At 36.6% G+C, this 19,869-nt stretch overlaps 1 pseudogene; it reads left to right on the forward strand.

The window, feature by feature from the left end:
- The first annotated feature begins 947 nt into the window (after positions 1-947).
- On the forward strand, positions 948-18,169 carry LOC111994123 (cellulose synthase-like protein E6; annotated as a pseudogene).
- Positions 18,170-19,869: the final 1,700 nt, after the last annotated feature.

Below are 19,869 nucleotides of genomic sequence, written 5' to 3' on the forward strand. Positions count from 1 at the left end.
AATCTTCCTCATTTTACACATTTTGGCCAAAAAACCTCCCACATCAGATTGTGTAAAACTGTGTAAATTCTTCTAAAAATTTCCATGAGCTACAGTAACCGTGTATATATACACGGNTTTTTTTTAATACCCAATTTCCCTTGCTCCTTAATCTCATCTCACGTTTGATTTTTTTTCCCCTCAAATCTCTTTGTTTTGATTTTGAAGAAAAATATACTAAAATGTAGAGATAAAACTTAAGGATAACATGCTAAAAATAATCTCTAACTCTCATGTTAAACATTGCCTACAAGAACTGTCACATTAGTTACTTAACTTCTTCACTTTATTTATTATTCAATTCCTCTCAATTCTATGTTCTTTTTCTCTACCTATCATCATCTTTTCTAATTCAAAATCCAAAAAAGAGAAAACTTTACTTACAAAAACTAATGTGCAGTTCTAATTGTTCAAATTCAACAGGTATATCAATGTACATTGCTCTTTTCTTTTTTCTTTTTTATAAAGAAATCAACAGCCTTCTAATTATTTGGACTTTGGGTCTTCTTCATTTCTTTATTTCTTATGATTATCCTTTTTTTTAATATGTTTTGTGGGTTAAAGCTTACTCATTGATTTTCTTTAATCACAATAGTATGAAGTTTTTTTTTTTTTTTTAAATTACTATTACTGTAAAAGACAAATTGAACTTAGAACATAAACTATGGAATTAGATAAGTATCAAATTGTGTAAAAGAAACACACAAAAAAAAAAAAAAATCTTTACTAAAAATATAGTAATTCTAAATTATAATTGTTGCAAATTATTGAACCTTTACAAAAAAAAAAAAAAAAAAAAAAAGCCCCTAAGCACATTCTTAGAGGCTAATATATTGGAAGAAATTGTTTTTTTTTTTTTCCATTGTCCTTTTATTTCTTAAGTGTTTAATTATACTTTTACTTTACACATGAGCATAGCCGTGGCTGCAGGTGATTCAACAGGTAAAAGATAAAATACTATTTTGTCTCTAAAACTCACTAATACTTTGTTTTTCATCCTCTTTTTTTTTTTTTTTTTCGAACTTTTTTTTTCTCCTTTGTAGCAAGTTTTTTCAATAATCTCTCCTCCCTGTTTCTACAGTAACCGTGTATATATACACGGTTACTGTAGCTCATGTATAGATTATTTTAATATTTCTAATTTCGCTCCTTTTTTTCTCTCTCTTCTCCATCTGCTCAACCAACCCCTCATCATCTTCTTCCTCCGATACACACTCCCACAGACAAAATCAAAAATCAACCACCACAAAATCAACAACAAAATAACCCACAGACACCACAAAACCAACAAAATAACCCACAGACACCACAAAATAACCCACAGACAAAATCCAAACCGATCAGCGTGCTTGGATCGGAGCTCGTGGGAGCTTGGATCGGAGCTGCGGAGCGGAGCTTTGGATCGGAGCTCGTGGGAGCTTGGATCGAAGCTGCGGAGCGGAGTGGTGGTGCGGAGTTGCGGATCGGAGCTCGTGGGAGCTTGGATCGAAGCTGCGGAGCGGAGCTTTGGATCGGAGCTCATGGGAGCTTAGATCGGAGCTGCGCAGCGGAGCTCGTGGGAGCTTGGATCGGAGCTGCGGAGTGGAGTGGTGGTGTGGAGCTGCGGATCGGAGCTCGTGGGAGCTGTGGATCGAAGCTGCGAAGCGGTATGGACCGAGAGGTAGAGCTGATTCAAAAATGGGTTTGAGATGGGTTATGGGTAGGGAGATGGGCTGAGAGAGAGAGAGAGAGAGAGAGCAAAATCAGAAAAAATGGGTTGAGAAAAAAATGAGCTGAGAGAGAAAGAGTGCACGCCTATTATAATAAGGTTAGTTGAGGAAATAATAAAAAAATGGAGAAAATTGATTATTTAAATAAAAGTGGTGATAAAATAGATGAATTGATGTCGGTGATTTGTAAAAGTGAATGTGTAAAATAGAAAAAGTAGGTTTTTAGTGTAAAAATGGGCGTGTAAAATACACGAACTGATGCGAATGCTCTTAGGAAGCATTATTGCATGTAATACAAGCACAAGCACACTTGTCAAAGAAGCACCAAATGCATGTGGTCTTATTTTGTCAAAACTCTACTTTGTTCTTCTCCAATAGGAAGACAACACCTTACCCATTAGGAAAGTGACGTGTGCCCATTTCCACCATTATTAAAGAAGGATAAAGGACTCAATGACAAGAGGATAGACACCAGATATTTTTTGACACTTAGGTAAAGCTCTCTTCCCACCTCTTCTTTATCTCTTTCTCTATTGTAACACAATACTTCCATTGTAATCATTTTCAAAAAATAGTGGAATATTTGACTTGCTTGTGCCTACAGTTTTCTCCCTCTCCCAACATAGAGGGTTTCCACATTAAAAAAACATGTGTATATTTCTCTTACAACTTTACTCACGTTCTTCATTTTTTTAACAAACGCAAAGATGCCACTTTTGACAAAGATGATGTCTAAATGTACTGTTAAGGTTTTAGAGATCTTTATAAGATAATCTCCAAAATCTAAACTTGCACGTATACTGATTATTAGCAAACAATTTTTTTGCTAATTTTGAATTATGAACCAAGTCAATTTCCCTTTATTGTTACTTTGATAATTGATTAGACCGTTTCTCAAGTAATGGAATTACGAAAAATTGTCCATTTGACTTTCTCTTATTCAAACAGTGCACCTCTTGTTTTATTATAAACTCTTAGGTCTATATTTTCTCCTCTCTCACACATGGGTTTAGTTCGTAACATAGACTTCGCTTCCATAGAAATGAAAACCCTTTTACTTCTTCTTTTCATAGATAAAATCGGAATTGAAATCTCCTTTCCTACTTGTTGCACAAAAACAAACTTGTAGACTTGGGTCTATTTACGCAAAATGGACAGAACCCACCTAAAAATTTGGATTAGGTTCAATGTCCACAACTTTCACTAGTCACCATTGGAGCCCACTATCCATCGGGCCGCTATATTTGGACAGTACTTTATATATATATATATATATATATTTTTTTTGGCTGAGAAGGACAGTATTATATTGTTTTTGTAGACATCATTGTCGAACATGTAGCATAAGAATTGCGAAAAAAAAAAAAAAAAAAAAAAAAGGGGAATTACAGATAAAGATTCAGCTTGGGATCTCGAGGAACCAGCCCCATGTTAGGTGATTTTCGAAATGACTAAATATTTCTTCTTCGTCTTTTTTTTTTTCTTTTTTTCTTTTTTTTGTGTACAATGCAAAATATTTTCTATAAATAAAATATTGGCTGGAAATTCTCTTCTTATGATGCATTTGTGTTTTCAAATGTACTAAAAATTTTGAAAAGTACTATATTCACAATATTTTTATAAAACTTTCACAACAAATTCTAAATAGCTATTTTTATTATAACTGATTTAGAAAAAAAAATTTAATTTAAATAGTAGATTTAAATTATAATCAGTAAATAATGACCCTTAGGATCTATTGTAAAAGTATTATTAAAATATTGTATACGAATCATTTTTGAAAAGGTTTACATGAAAAAAAAAACACACACACACACACACACAAAGTAAAAATTTAGGGAAAATAAATAGTTGATTTTTTTTTTTTTTTTTTGAAATGGTTAGAAATTAGTCTATTACTACACTAGATATGCAGCTTCCACGTACTGCTCAACATTCCAGACCCAAAGCATCTATTACATGGAGAGGTACACTTTTTTTGATAAAGTGGGGAGGTGCCACTTGGACTTAGTATTAGTTATTACAAGTCCAGTGGAAAAAAAGAATTTAAAGCTATTAATTCTAGCAATTAATGAATAGCTATGCAATATTCAATTATAACCAATAGAATTTCATTTCAAAGAACTGTCACTTGTCTTTTCGATAGCCCATATTCTAGCATGAATGCTACTTAGTTTGTCTCATATATGCTCATAAACTCCAATAGCCCAATGGAGCAGGATCAACAGAATCCTATACAAATTTTTTCTATACACGAAATTCATGAATGGAATTAATACGTGAATTTGAAATGTTCTCGTCCAAGATGATATTTCGAATTCATTACGCAAGTATTGTTTTTGTTGAAGTACAACCCTCAAATCTTATATTTTTTTGTTAAAATTTATATCAAGTAATTTATATAATAATTATTTATCAAATCTATTAATTTTAAATCCTTAAATCTAAATAGAATTTGAGGAGGAAATAGTTTACTTTCAAATGATTTAGAGGAAAATTCCTCCAATCCACTAAAAGACGATTGATAAAATTATCAACGTATAATTTTAGTTACAAGACCTATTTAATTAGTAATATCACTTGTTTAAATAACATATGCATATAAATTTATAAGTCGTTATATAATAAATTAGAGAAGATTTCTCCCCAAAAAAATTTGTCCTTTTACTTAGTTTGGGAGGCCATGGTATGACCACTACCCGCAGGACACTATATATGGAATCATTTGTTATTTGTATTCTTTAGGAATCACATATTGTCAAATGACTCAAATTAATGAATTTTATCCCAACAGAGTAGGAATTGCATATTGGATTCTTATAGATGCGAAGGGGAGAAAAAAAAGGACCATTGTTTATGGTGGACTAATAATCTAATATGTGGTTAGATCAAATTCCTCCATCAATTTCCTGCAACAATTTTTTTTTGGGGGGTAAAATCAAAAAATTTAGTTTCATTTTTTTTCCCCTTAATTTATACTTTCTTTACATTTTACAGGTACAAAAACAAGTTACCAAAGTGTTGATATTTTCGTGTGCACAGGAGACCTTAAGATGGAGCCACCAACTATGGTGATCAACACTGTCCTATCAGTCATGTCATACAGTTGTCCACGTGAAAAGTTAAGTGTTTATCTTTCCGATGACGGGGGGTCAAAGTTGACATTCTATGCTCTCATAGGGTTGAGATCAGTTGCATCTGATGCAATAGTAATAGATGGTTGAGATTGAAAGTTGAAAAAAAACAACTTTCAATTTCAACCATAAATACAAAAAGTTGAAAAATAGTTAAAAGATGTTAAAAAGTTATAGTTAAAAGTTAAAAATGGTAAAAATTTATATGAGAGGGATTAGAGTAATTGCACTCGATGCAATACTTAGGGTATTGCACCGAATCTAAATCCGCTCTCATAGAGGCCTCTAATTTTTCTAAGCATTAGATACCATTTTGTAAAAAGTTTAGGGTATGTTTGGTAACTGTTTTTTCCCTTTATTTTCTGTTTTCAAAAAAAAAAATTATTTTTAAGACTAAAAAACTTATTTGGCAATCCAAAATGGACAGAAAACAAACACTGTTTTCAAAACTCAATTTGTAAAGGAAACTGAAAACATGCAAAAAGATGTTTTCAGTTTCTAATTGTTAAAAGTTAATGAAAACATGCATTTAATTTAATAAATATATCTCATTTAATGAGTTAGCATTAGAGTTCAAATCCTAGTAATAATATATTTTAGTTTTTTTTTTCAAAAAACTATATTTTTAATTTCAACTAACCAAACCTAATTTTGATTTCAAAAATACAAGAAAATTGTTTTTTCATTATATTCCCAAAAACAAGTTTTTGAAAATAGGAAACAAAAATAGGAAACAAAAACTATTACCAAACATAACCTTTGATGAGAGAGCAAAAAACCACCTACCATCTTTGGTTCGTCCAGAGGAATCGTCCATGATCACCAATTAGCCAAATGACCAGACCATCTCTAGTTCGTCTAAAGATGTCGTCCGTGAGCATTAATTAGCCAAATGACCACAGACCGTTTGGACAAGTCATCCATGTGCAAAGCCCATGGACGACTATACAACAGAAGTCTATATACAAGGAGTCGTCCATGAGTAAAGCATATGGACGACTGTATAACACTTGACAAATTCTAGAGTGGTTAATCAACCCGTGTTCATCGCCACCAATTTCTCCTATGTAAATAACTTCCATTAACGGTTGCAACTTCTAGAGCCATTGAGGAAGTTATTTCTGGAATTTCGGACTTTCACAAATCTTGGGGAAGTTATTAAGCCAAATAACTGCTCCAAGGTTTCCTATATAAGGACCGATCTGAATCAAACAAAGGTATGAGAGCATTCTGACATTACTCCAATACAATTGGAACTCCATTTGTGAGAAGATACTAACTTAGTCATCAGAGGGTCTTAGACCGCTCCATTAACAGTTGCAACTTCTAAAGCCGTTGAGGATGTTATTTTCGGAATTCCGGACTTCCACAAATCTTGGGGAAGATATTAAGCCAAATAACTGCTCCTAGGTTCCCTATATAAGGACCGGTCTGAATCAAACAAAGGTATGAGAGCATGCTGACATTACTCCAATACAGTTGGAACTCCATTTGTGAGAAGATACTAATTTAGTCATCGGAAGGTCTTAGACCGGTCCACCTTGGTCTCCTTCTTTGATATTGTGTTCTTTTTCAGGCCTTCGCTACCACCTTCAGCCCATCGAAACCGAGTTGTATAGCCTACTGATTTCGTTCAATATCAGTTGGCGCCGTCTATGGGAAAGAGGAAACTTCAAGCTCAACAGTTTATCTTTCTTTGACAAAAGGCTGCATGGTTCGGATTAGATCAAGGGCTACTAGCCCAGGCCACCAAAAGAGTAGGGATGCTTCTAGCCATCACAACCGAGATCGCCAATCAGTGCCTATCACGCAACTGCCTTCCATCCAACATATACATTCTATGGCAGCCGCCATGGCGAAGTTAACTTGTCAGAACCAAGAGTTGACTAGGGAGATAGAAAGGCAGCGTCGTGAAGGATATGCTGAAGAACAAGCCCAGAGTCAAGAAGATAGAGGGGGAAGTGTTAAGCCCGAGAATCAATCAAGGGGCACCGCTTCAAGAAGGGTGCCACACTTGGAGAATAAGATGGATCAGATGAGGAAGGTTATGGACGAAATGAAGGAGAACATGAGAAGGGCAAATCCCATAGAGGATTTGGTTCACCGAACAGATTCCCCTTTTACAGCTTCCATCAATGGTCATCCCTTGCCCCCAAAGTTCAAAATGCCTTCCTTGGATTCATATGATGGAGCGTGTGATCCTTTCGATCATATCACTACTTTCAAGACTACAATGCATCTCCAAGGGGTTCCATACGAGATTATGTGCAGAGCCTTCCCTACCACCCTTAAGGGACCAGCGCGAGTGTGGTTCAGCAAAATACCCCCGAATTTAGTAAGTTCTTTCGAGGAGCTAAGCAAATTATTTGTTAATAATTTCATTAGGGGACAGAGACACAAGCGTTCCTCGTCCAGCTTGTTAACTATAGAGTAAAGAGAGAATGAAAGCCTACGTTCCTTTATCACACGCTTCAATAGGGAAGCCCTGACAGTAGACGAGGTGGACAACAAGCTACTATTGGCAGTCTTCCATAATAGGGTTAACTCGGACTTATTCATTCATAAGTTGTATGAAAAAGAGCCCCAGTCCATGGCTGAACTCGTCCATTCAGCCCAAAACTTTATGAATGTAGAAGACGCAATTATAGCTAAGAAGAGGAAGAAAGCTGAGAGAAATGAAGTCAACCCCATGTGTCACTCCAAACAAGGGCCTCATCCATAAAGGGACGAACGGAAGATAAGAAGGATTGAGACAGAGATAACAGGAAGGCAGACCCATCAGCAAGGAATCAGAACTACACACCCTTAAATGCCCCACTCGATCAGGTGCTTATGCAAATCAAAGATGATCCTTCCTTGAAGTGGCCAGAAAAGATGAAAGGAGATTCTAACAAGCGCAATAAGAATAAATATTGTCACTTCCATAGAGATCATGGGCATGACATGGACAATTTTATGACTTGAAGCAGCAGATTGAGAATCTCATTAGACAAGGAAAGTTGAGGCACTTCGTTGGAAGAGATCATAAAGATGAAAAATTGAAAGCAAAGATGGAAGAGTCATCACAACCCCCTCTCGGAGAAATAAGGGTTATCATTGGTGGGACTCCAACAGGACAATCTTCCAAAGCAAAGAAGGCGCATCTCAAAGCGGTGTAAAACGTCTAACTCTTTGGACGATCCCCAAGGACGAAGGAGACAAACGAGCCAACCATCTCTTTCACGGACGAAGAAGTTGAGAGGATCCATCATCCACATGACGATGCAATTGTCATTACTCTACTCATCGCAGATTATACAACCAAGAGGGTGTTGGTGGATAATGGAAGCTCGGTGGATATATTGTACTATCCTGCCTTCTAGCAGATGAGGCCTAGATGAGATCAACTTCGTCCAGCATGTTCACCACTAATAGGATTCGGAGGAATAAAAGTGCAGCCCGTAGGCACCATTACATTGCCTATAGTGGTGGGGTCATACCCGCAACAGATAACTAAGGAAGTGAATTTCCTTGTGGTGGATTATTCATCCTCATACAATGCTATCATTGGAAGACTAACCTTAAACAGTTAGAACGCAGTAACATCTATCTATCATCTATCAGTCAAATTCCCTACAGAGTGCAAGATTGGACAAGCACAAGGAGATTAGTTAGCAGCCAGAGAGTGTTATCTAGCCATGTTGGCTGTGGACGAGCAGATGCAGACTATGAGTATAGAAGAAAGAAGAATTGTTGTAGAACTGACTGAAGTATTGGAAGATGTTTTGTTACAAGGAAATGATCCTGAGAAGTTCACCAAAATTGGAAAAAGTATGAAGGGGAAGGCAAAAGAAGACCTCGTCCAATTTCTAAGGAAGAATACCGATGTTTTTGTATAGAGTCATGACGACATGCTTGGTATTGATCCAAGTGTAATTACTCATCAATTAAATGTGTTCCCCTCTTCTAAGCCTGTTCGACAAAAGAAGAGGGTGTTTGCTCCTAAAAGAGACAAGGCTATCAAGGAAGAGGTTTAGAAACTGACTGTAACACAATTCATTCGGGAAGTCTATTACCCGGATTGGTTAGCAAATGTAGTGATGGTGAATAAGGCAAATGGCAAGTGGAGGATGTGCGTAGACTTCACTGACTTGAACAAGGCTTACCCTAAGGATAGTTATCCTTTACCACGCATTAATCAATTGGTGGATTCTACAGCTAGCCATCAGTTGTTGAGCTTCATGGGTGCCTTCTTAGGATATAATCAGATAAAAATGGACGAGGCTGACCAAGAAAAGACATCGTTTATTACTAGTCAAGGTTTGTTTTGTTACAAAGTGATGCCCTTCAGTTTAAAGAACGTAGGGGCAACTTACCAAAAGTTGGTGAATCATATGTTCCGTCCATAGATAGGACGGAATGTGGAGGTGTACGTGGATGACATGCTTGTGAAGAGCTTAGACGAGGGAAGCCACTTGGATGATCTTCAAGAAACCTTTGAAACACTTAGGCGATACAAGATGAAACTGAACCCAAGTAAATGTGCATTTGGGGTATTATCAAGAAAGTTTTTAGGATTCATGGTTTTAGAGAGAGGAATTGAGGTGAATCCAGACAAGATCCAAGCCATATTGAATATGGAACCACCGAAGAACATCAAGGAAGTCCAATCCCTAACCGGACGAGTTGCAGCTCTAAACAAGTTTGTTTCAAAAGCCACTGACAAGTGTTTGCCCTTTTTCAAAATTCTCAGGAAGGCATTTGAATGGACGGAGGAGTGTCAAAAGGCCTTCCAGGACCTAAAGCACTATCTTACCATAGCTCCATTGTTAAGTCCGTCCATGCTAGGAGAGGAACTATATCTCTACTTAGCAGTATCCCCACATGCTGTGAGTTCAACGTTGATCAGGGAGGAGGAAAATGTGCAAAAGCCTGTGTACTACATTAGCCGAGCATTGAGAGGAGTAGAAGGAAGGTACCCACTAATAGAAAAGTTAGATTTTGCGCTAATAATAGCTTCTAAGAAGTTAAGACATTACTTCCAAGTTCATGCCATCAATGTCATGACAAATCATCCACTTAGGAAGGCAATGAACAAACTAGAAGTTGCAAGATAACTAATTCAATGGGCAGTCAAGCTTAGTGAATTTGACATTCGGTACCAACTAAGAACTGTAGTAAAGGCTCAAGCCCTGGCAAATTTTATTGCAGAATTCACTCCAAGTTATGAGGACTTAGGTGGAAAAAAAGACAATAACAAGTGGGTCGTCCATGTAGATGGATCGTTTACACTGCATGTAAGAGGTATAGGAGTTGTTTTGCAGTCACCAGAAGGGGATAAATTGAAGTACAAGGTTCGTTTGCAGTACCAAACAACTAACAATAAAATGAAGTATGAAGCCCTTCTTAAAGGGTTGGAGTTGGCTAAATCTATAGAAACGGGCTCAATACTTGTCCTAGGAGACTCACAGTTGGTCATAGGCCAAGTAAATGGGACATATGAAGCCAAGGAAGATAGAATGAGAAGATATTTAAAGAAAGTGGTACGCCTTGTGAAGAAATTCAAAGAAGCTAATTTCGTTCAAATCCCGAGGGAAGAGAACATAGAAGCAGATATTTTGGCGAAGGAAGCCTCTGCTAATGAAGTGATGGACAATGATGAAATATAATACATGTCAAGCATAGACCTCCCAAAAATGTTGTAGATAGAAGGTGAGGAGAATTGGATAACCCCAATAATATCATACCTGAAGGACGGAAGGCTTCTAGAAGGGAAGGACGAAGCCAGGAAGCTTAGAATTAAATCAGCCAGATACATCCTTATGGACGAAGTGCTATATAAAAGAGGTTTTTCACAACCATACCTAAGGTGTTTAGCCCTAGACGAGGCGAATTACATGCTGAGAGAAGTTCATGAAGGAGCGTGTGGTAACCATTCAGGAGCCAGATCACTCGTCCATAAGGTCATCCGTGCAGGGTACTATTGGCCAACCATCCAAGTTGATGCTAAGGCATATGTTAGGGTATGTGATCAATGTCAACGTTTCAGTAATATTCCTAGATAGCCATCAGAATACCTTACCCCAATGATGGTCCTTTGGCCTTTTGCACAGTGGGGTTTGGATATATTTGGCCCCTTCCCTACTAGAACTAGACAAATGAAGTTTTTTGTGGTAGGAATAGATTATTTCACTAAGTGGGTGGAAGCTGAACCCTTGGCAAAAATTACACAACAGAATGTCAAAAACTTTGTCTGGAAAAGTATTGTGTGCAAATTTGAAATACCTAAGGTGCTAGCATCTGACAATGGACAACAGTTCGATAACACACCCTTCAGGAAATTTTGCGAGCAACTGGGAATCACGAATCATTATTCTTCACCCTCCCACCCACAGGCCAATGGACAAGCAGAAGTGGCAAATCGATCATTGTTGAAAATCATCAAGACTCGGCTTGAAAGGGCAAAAGGAGTATGGCCAGATGAATTACCAGGTGTTTTGTGGGCTTACAGAACAACGGCAAGGACCCCCACGAGGAAACTCCTTTTAAACTAGCTTATGGGAGTGAAGCAGTCATACCTGCTGAAGTGTACATGGCTAGCCATAGGGTGATGAAGTATCAAGATGAAGAAAACAAAGAACAGATTCATCTTAACCTTGATTTTATAGACGAGGTAAGGATGAACGCAAAGCAAAGAGCAGCAAGGTACAAAAATCTCATGGCAAAGCAGCACGATGCCATGGTAAAACCTAGGCACTTCAACATTGGGGATCTCGTCCTGAAGAAGGTTTCTTTGGCCACCAAAAACCCCACCCACGGGAAATTAGAACCAAATTAGGAAGGACCTTACAGGGTTATCAATTGCAAAAGGTAAAGATCCAACTACCTGGAAGCCCCGGATGGAAGAAAGCTGGAACACCCTTGGAATGTTGAACACCTAAGAATGTACTATCAATAAAGGGTAATCATGGACGAACATTGCTGCAGGATGAACACCATGGACGATTTGAAGTATGAAGTGTTATTTTCCTGTGTTTGCTTAATACTACTATTGTGTTTTAGGTTTAAAAGTATTTTGTGTTACTCATGGACGAATCTATGATTGTATTAAGTATTTTTAATTCCCTGAAAGCACTAGCTCTTAAGCATGTGCCATGCTTGTGGACGAATGACTACATAGTATGGATTTCCAAATATGTGATGTATTTTTCAAGTATATGTATGATTGTATAGGAATCCTTCATTTTTGTGATGTCATTTAGAATAATCTACAAAAGGCAAAATAGCCAAAGATGAATAAAATCCTTGGACGCTAGGATGTACCATCTATATGTTTTCCTTCAAATAAGGATAAAGCAAGAAAAATAAAACCAAGGTATGTCCGTCTAAGCTCAAGACAGGATAAAACCTAAGGTATGTCCGTCTAAGCTCAAGACAGGATAAAACCTAAGGTATCTCCATCTAAAGCTCAAGGCGAGATAAAACCTTAGTTATATCCGTCCAAGTTCAAGGCGAGATAAAACCTAAGATATGATCGTCTAAACCATGAACGAATATTGTGTATGAAGAAACATAGTCCATAGACAAGCCTAAACGGCTAAATAATCTAGCGCATGGGCGAGAATTCGTTGGAAACTCTCGTTAAGGGCGAATAAATAATCGCCCCTAGTTTGAATAAATGATTGAGCTAGCCAAAAGACGATGTTCATAGACGAATTAGAGATGCGTTTTAAGGGTTCATTTTTACTCCGGCTTTGTGATGAAAGAACTTCGTCCATAAGCCCAAGCCGAGATAAAATGTTTTCCTAATGGCATGGACGATACTAATAAAGTATGTCCATAAATCCTTAAACATGTTCAAATATGATAGAAACAATGAAAATAAAAAACATTCATTCATTCATAAATTCTAAGGGTAGACGACCACCGTCCAAAAATCCTTGAAAGTAATGAGTAAATGTTCATAAAAGCTCGTCCATAAACTTGGACGAGAGAATTGTACCTAAATAAATTTTAAAAGGAATAAAGCCCAAAACAACGGCATCTCCAACAAAGTTAAAGCATAAATTTTCTTAAAGGAAAATAAAATCACTTGGGCTCGTCCTGAGTAACTTCATTGTTGGCATCGTCCATAATGTTGACATCTTCAGAACTCGTCTGCAGCAAGGAGCTTTCTGTAGCAAGGGGAAGCTTGAAGGAGTCAAAGTTTAAATCAGGAAAAGCTTCCTTGGCATCAGCACAGAAGTCCTCATACCCAGCAGCATAGTGACTGTCTCAACGATTCTTGTACTCGTCAAACTTTTTGAAGGCTAAAATTGCTTCCTCACATACTTTCTCCAAGGACGAGGCAAATCCTGAAACTTCTCCCTCCAAGTAAGCAATACGAGTTTCCTTCTCGACACCATCTGCTTTGAGCTCTTCCACCTCGTCCTTTAACTTCATTTCACTTGCTAGCAGACGATTGAAGTCATCAGTCAGCCTAATCACCTCCCCCTTCTTTAACAAAATTTCATTGTTTAGCTCCTTAGCCTTATCTTTCGCTGTCTTTGCCTCCTCAGCAAGTTCCTTGGCCTGGCACGTCGTTGTGTAGAACTTTGACATTGCCTATGCATGGACGAAGGAAAGTTAGAAATTTCATCTCTAAAAAACTTATTGAAAACACACAAAGACAAATAAAACTCATACCTTAAAGAGGTCATGGATATCGGAACGTTCAAATTCCTTCGCTGACATCTTATAACATTCATTAATTTCATTATCAGTGATGATTCCTTTGAACGTCCTTCATGCATAACCCTCGTCCAACACCAGGTTTGAAGGACAATCAGATGGCTTAAACGAATGAGACTTGCGAGAAGTCTTGGCTGGAGGGGGAGTAGGGTCAGTCTGGACGGGATGAATTATCTGGACAAGTTCCACATCCACCTAAGGCTCATCCAAATTAATCGTCAGAGTTGTGAATTTGGGAACCTTGGGGAGAGAAGTTTTGCCAGGCGTTTGTTTCTTAGAACCTCGACGACTTGGAAGATCGTCTAGATCCACGGTGCTGGATATTGATTTAGATTTTCTCTTCCCTATCTGGACAGAAGGTTTCTGGACGATAGGTGGTGCAGTTACATTCTCGTCCCCACTAGTTACTGTTTTTTCCTTGTTCTCCCTCATTGTAATTATTCCTAAGACGAGGAAAATCAGTTAAAAAAAAGGAAAAGAAGAAAAGATGGACAATACTTACTTCGACGAATGGTTTCTTCGTGTCCTAGATTCTCAACAGTAGGTTTTGGGCCAAGCCTTCACTTAGCTAAACAACTAAGAGTGACTAGATCGTGGAAAGTTCTCCCAGGGAAGGCGCACACTTGGTCAATTCGATCCAAGTGAAGTTTGTCTAGGCGTGGACGAATAACAGCTGCATTAATAAAAAGAAAATGGAGGTTAGATGACTGAAAGTTAGAAGAAAATATGTTTAGAAAGATAGAATAAAATAAAAAAAGACATACCTTCAGGACGAAGACGACATAAAGGGCCAATAAAAGGTGGAAATGGGGCAACTAATGAGAGAGCAAAAAACCACCTACCATCTCTAGTTCGTCCAAAGGAATCGTCCATGATCACCAATTAGCCAAATGACCAGACCATCTCTGGTTCGTCTAAAGATGTCGTCCATGAGCATTAATTAGCCAAATGACCACAGATCGTCTAGACAAGTCATCCATGTGCAAAGCCCATGGACAACTATACAACAGAAGTCTATATACAATGAGTCGTCCATGAGTAAAGCACATGGACGATTGTATAACACTTGACAAATTCTGAAGTGGTTAATCAACCCCTGTTCATTGCCACTAATTTCTCCTATGTAAATAACTTCCATTAACGGTTGCAACTTCTAGAGCTGTTGAGGAAGTTATTTCCAGAATTTCGGACTTCCACAAATCTTGGGGAAGTTATTAAGCAAAATAACTACTCCTAGGTTCCCTATATAAGGACCAGTCTGAATCAAACAAAGGTATGAGAGCATTTTGACATTACTTCAATACAGTTGGAACTTCATTTGTGAGAAGATACTAACTTAGTCATCGGAGGGTCTTAGACTGGTCCACCCCGGTCTCCTTCTTTGATATTGTGTTCTTTTTCAAGCCTTCGCTACCACCTTCAACCCATCGAAGTCGAGTTGTACAGCCTACTGATTCTGTTCAATATCAACCTTAATGTCCATTCAAGATCACTAGGTGCCTACTTCTCCCAACAAATTGACATTCATGACATCAGATATGCCCAAGAATGGTTGGCTATCAAGGTAACTTCATGGCGGGTTTAGTTAGGCTAGGGTGATCGAATTAAAAGGTAAAAAATGACATTACCCTAAGGCCTCGCTTGGGAGGAGGGAATGGAATAGAATGAAAAGGAATTAAAAGAATCATTTTAGAATATTCTTTCATTCCCTTATTTGTGAGTTTTAATGGAAGGAATGAAAAGTTTATTCCCTTGTTTGGGACTTTAAGTGAGAGGGAATAGAATGGGTAGGAGGGAACACTCATTCCTCTCTATTCTCTTAAAACCTCAAATTTTCATTTCTCTCGAAATTGGGAGGAATCGGAGGGAATGAAATTAGATTTAATGATTTTTTTATTAAAACTCCCAAATATCCTTATATATTCAACCCTTTATTTTAAAATAGGAGTTTAATAATAATATTATCATAAAATGATTCCATTTCTTTCCTTCCATGCTACTCTCAAACAAGATTACTTACATTCCATTCATTTTTTTTTTTTTTTATGAACATTCCATTCATTTTCATTCCTTTCCATTCAATTATTTTAAAACATCCAATCAAGGTTATTTCATTCCATTCTTTTCCATTTGTTTCCCTTACTTAAATATATTCTATTCTATTCCATTCCATTCTATTCCCTTCCCTTATGAACTCCCAAGCAGAGCCTAATAGTTCCCTTATATTGAATCATAAATGGCACCTGCCATCTACAAATTATAGTCAACTTCACGGTTGATCAATTTTTCCTTAAATAATTTCAAAGAACAAAAATTTCAAACCCACTATACATATGATTCAAAAAACCTTCTTAATGGTCGCATAACTTGTTTGGATGACTTAATTAATCTTATGTAAAAATAATAATACTGATGGATGTTTGATTTGAATTATTATCTAATAAGTTGGAGGAGATTTTAAAATGTGTTGCAATTCACTAGCATGATATATACAATGTACCTAGGCGTAAACCATTGCAGGAGACATGAAGTGAATTAACTTATTGCATGATCCTTAACCTAGAATAATTGACTTTTCTTGATGACAAATTGGTTGATCACATATTTTATGTTTCTTAAAGAAACTATACAAACAAGTGAAAAAACAAAGAATTTTCAAAATGAAACTCCAAGGTAACAAAGTAAGATCCCCAGTCAATTGTGAAGGAAACTCTTGTATTCTCCCCAAAAATTTTCATGATATACCCTTTTAAAAACTCACTTTATTTATTATTACTATTTTTTTTAAGATTATGATTGATGGAAGGGACAAAAATGATGTTGATATATATGGAGGACGATTGCCAATGCTAGTGTATATGGCACGAGAAAAAAGACTCCAATGATCTCACAACTTCAAATCTAGAGCTAAGAATGCACCGGTAAACTTTCAATATTTGCAACATGGTTTGTAAATTCTCTGATAAGAACTTTACATTCAAATCATGTTCTTTAATTTCTCAACAACATAAAAATGTTGCTATATGAAATGAAAAAAAGCATACAAATTTGTTAGTTTGAAACATTTTCTATTATGATCAACTGAGCATTTGTGACCATGTCCTCGTGATGATATAAATGGTTTCCTTTTGTTTTTTCTAGTATTTTGAAGACATTTTCTTTTAAATGTGTAGATAAGAGTGTCATCTGAGATAAGTAATGCCCCCTTTATCCTCAACTTGGACTGTGACATGTATGCAAATGATGCAGACATAATACGAGAAAAACTATGTTTTTTATTGGATGAAAAGAAAGGCCATGAGATCTCTTTTGTTCAATTTCCACAAAATTATGACAATATTACCAAGAATGATATTTATGCGTGTTCTATTTCGGTAGCTAATAACGTGAGTAATCTATGACTACACCTTTGTTTATAAGAAAAGTAGCCTACTTTGATCAATTTGGTGAACTAATATGCTAGTATTCATGGTTAAATATGAAGGTTGAGCATGTTGGTGTAGATGGATATGGTGCAGCCTTATATTGTGGCACTGGATGTCTCCATAGAAGAGAAAGTCTTTATGGTAAAATATTTTCTAAGGATTGTTGAAGAGAATTGAATGTAGAAGCTAAAAAGAATGCTGATAAAATTGTTAATGAATTAGAGGAAGTTTCAAAATTTCTTGCTGAATGTAGCTATAGGAAAGACACTCAATGGGGGAAAAAGGTCCTCTCTCTCTCTCTCTCTATAGAAATTTTATCTCGAAAATGGTAATTATGAATTTGCATAAGGGAGTGATTTATGGGTGCCCGGTCGAAGATGTTGTAACTGGCTTGGCTATCCAATGCAGGGGCTGGAAATCACTTTATTGTAATCCAAATAGAAAGGCCTTCTTGGTTGTTACTCCAACTATCTTAGATGTAGTTCTTGTTCAACAAAAGAGGTGGTCTGAAGGCATGTTTCATATATTTTTCTACAAATATTGCCCTTTCTCATATGGGCATGGCAAGATAAAATTGGGTGTCCAAATGGGATATTGTATGTATCTTTTATGGGCTTCAATTTCCTTCCCAATACTCTATTATGTGATTATTCCTCCTCTTTGCCCCTTTCATGGAAATTCCTTATTCCACCAAGTTTATCTATTTTACCTTTTTCTTTTCTAATAGTACAAATTAATGCATATCGACATAATAAAAACAAGATATATGCATTGTGCACCTTCAATAGCCCTCTGATTATGGATTAAACACAAAAAAAAAATTAATAATAATAATAATAATAATTTTATTAAGTTGGGTGTACAAACAATTTATGCAACAAGTCAAGCAGAGCAAAAGAGTGCATTCTTATGATGTTCCATGTTTCACAATACAAAGCTAATATATACTAATTTCATGGCCTCATCTTTCCAGGTTGAAAGCATATGGTTCTAGCCCTTTGCCTATGTTTTTAAAGCCAAGAATGCTTGCAGCATATCTGAGGCCCTAAGTTGTGGAGATACACTCAAAGCATGGTGGGATGGGCAATGAATCTAGTTGATCCGAAGAATTACTTTGTACTTGTTGACACCTCATTTTGCAACCCGCATTTAACCTCACATAGAGGATAAAAGGGAAATGTCACCTTGGAAATAGACATCTTAATTGTGGTCGTTAGATCCTTAATTTCATTTCATCAAAATGATCTTGATGTTGTAACGATCAAATCGACTAGTCATAAGCCCTAATTGAACCATCAAATTGAAATTTATCATCAAATTAAGTTTTAATGGCCGAGATACATTATCACAAATTGAGTCTGACTATATATGATTATGAACAATTGATTCCAATTGGTTATAATTATAATCAATTTGAGATTAATGACATGTCATAATTTGATTGGCTAGGATTACTTTTTATGGTAAAGTTGCACACACTTAGTTAATTAGATAGGCAAACAATAATTATTCAATGTAGGAATGACAACGTGTGTTACGGGCCAGGTTCGGACAGGGTGTTTTCATACCCGGACCCAACTCGCGGCCCGGACCCCGGCCCGTTTATTAAATGGATGTTTTTTAGGGCCTAGACCCGCCCCGATGAGCCCGTTTAGGCCACCCGATTTAGGCCCAATCCGCAACCCAAATCGTGGCCTAACCAAAAAAAAAAAAAAAATTGAAGCCTAAACAGAGCCCTAACGAAAATCTAATCACAGTTTAGTAACTAAAATTATTCAAAAGCCAAAAAAATCAAACTAAAAACCAAAAAAAATACATGAGAATTGAATCAAAGCAACGAATAATTAACTCCAAACTCAAGGAAATTTTACTCAATCAAACTATTCCAAAAAGCAAAAAATCGAACAGAGCTAAAGAATCTATGATCTATCTCAGAGTTAATGCTAAAAATGCAATCTATCAAAACTCTAACGATTCCTCTTTTTTCTCACACTTTCTCAGTAACCAAACAGAGCCAGAAAATCACGATTCACAAACCCAAAATCACAAACACAGAAATCCCAAAATCACAAACATAGAAATCATTAAATATACATGTAATGAACCCAAAAATTAAATAAAAATAATTACAACATTTTCTCGGCTATTTTCTTGCCATCCATATGGATGCCAAGATCTAACAAACCAACCCATACCCAAAATCCAACAAATCCCAGAAATTTTGCAAACCCAGAAGGAAAACTAGCAAATAACAATCTCTTTAGTGAGATCCATTAACTCCAGCTCTGGTTTGTTTCAATACATCGTCGTTTTCGGGTAATGTAAATCTGTACGGAGAACAGATTAAAAATATTGCTAATTATTTTGTTAGAGTCAAGGTTCAGTTGGTACACCTACTTCGTCTCCAAACAAAACGGCGTCGTCGTTGAAGTGTACGAAACTAATAAAGATAATCGGAGGAAGCGTGGGAGGGTTTGTGGTATTGTTAATCTTTTTGGTTGTGTTGTTGATGATGTATGGCTATGGTGGTCAAAGGAGAGGAGAGTGAGTGAGTGAGAGTGGGAGAAGAGAGTGAGAGAGAGAGGGAGAGGAAAGTGGGGCGGCTAAAACAAGTGAATGAGGGCTAACAAAGGATCAAAAGGAATAAATAAGAAAACCAAAGTTATGTAATTTTGTATGATCAATTACATAACTAAAATGTACATTTCTTCTCAAATCAATAAAATGAGAAATTTTTCAATTTTGGTTTTCTTATTTATTCCAATAATTATATAAGTGATGACTCCATTGTAAAACCCTTAATCTAAAGGGAAAAATATAATTTTTTGAACCTCCATTTTGAGTGGCAATAAC

Source organism: Quercus suber, unplaced genomic scaffold (assembly GCF_002906115.3).
Source record: "Quercus suber isolate HL8 unplaced genomic scaffold, Cork oak 2.0 scaffold_4, whole genome shotgun sequence".
NCBI classification, from domain to species: domain Eukaryota; kingdom Viridiplantae; phylum Streptophyta; class Magnoliopsida; order Fagales; family Fagaceae; genus Quercus; species Quercus suber.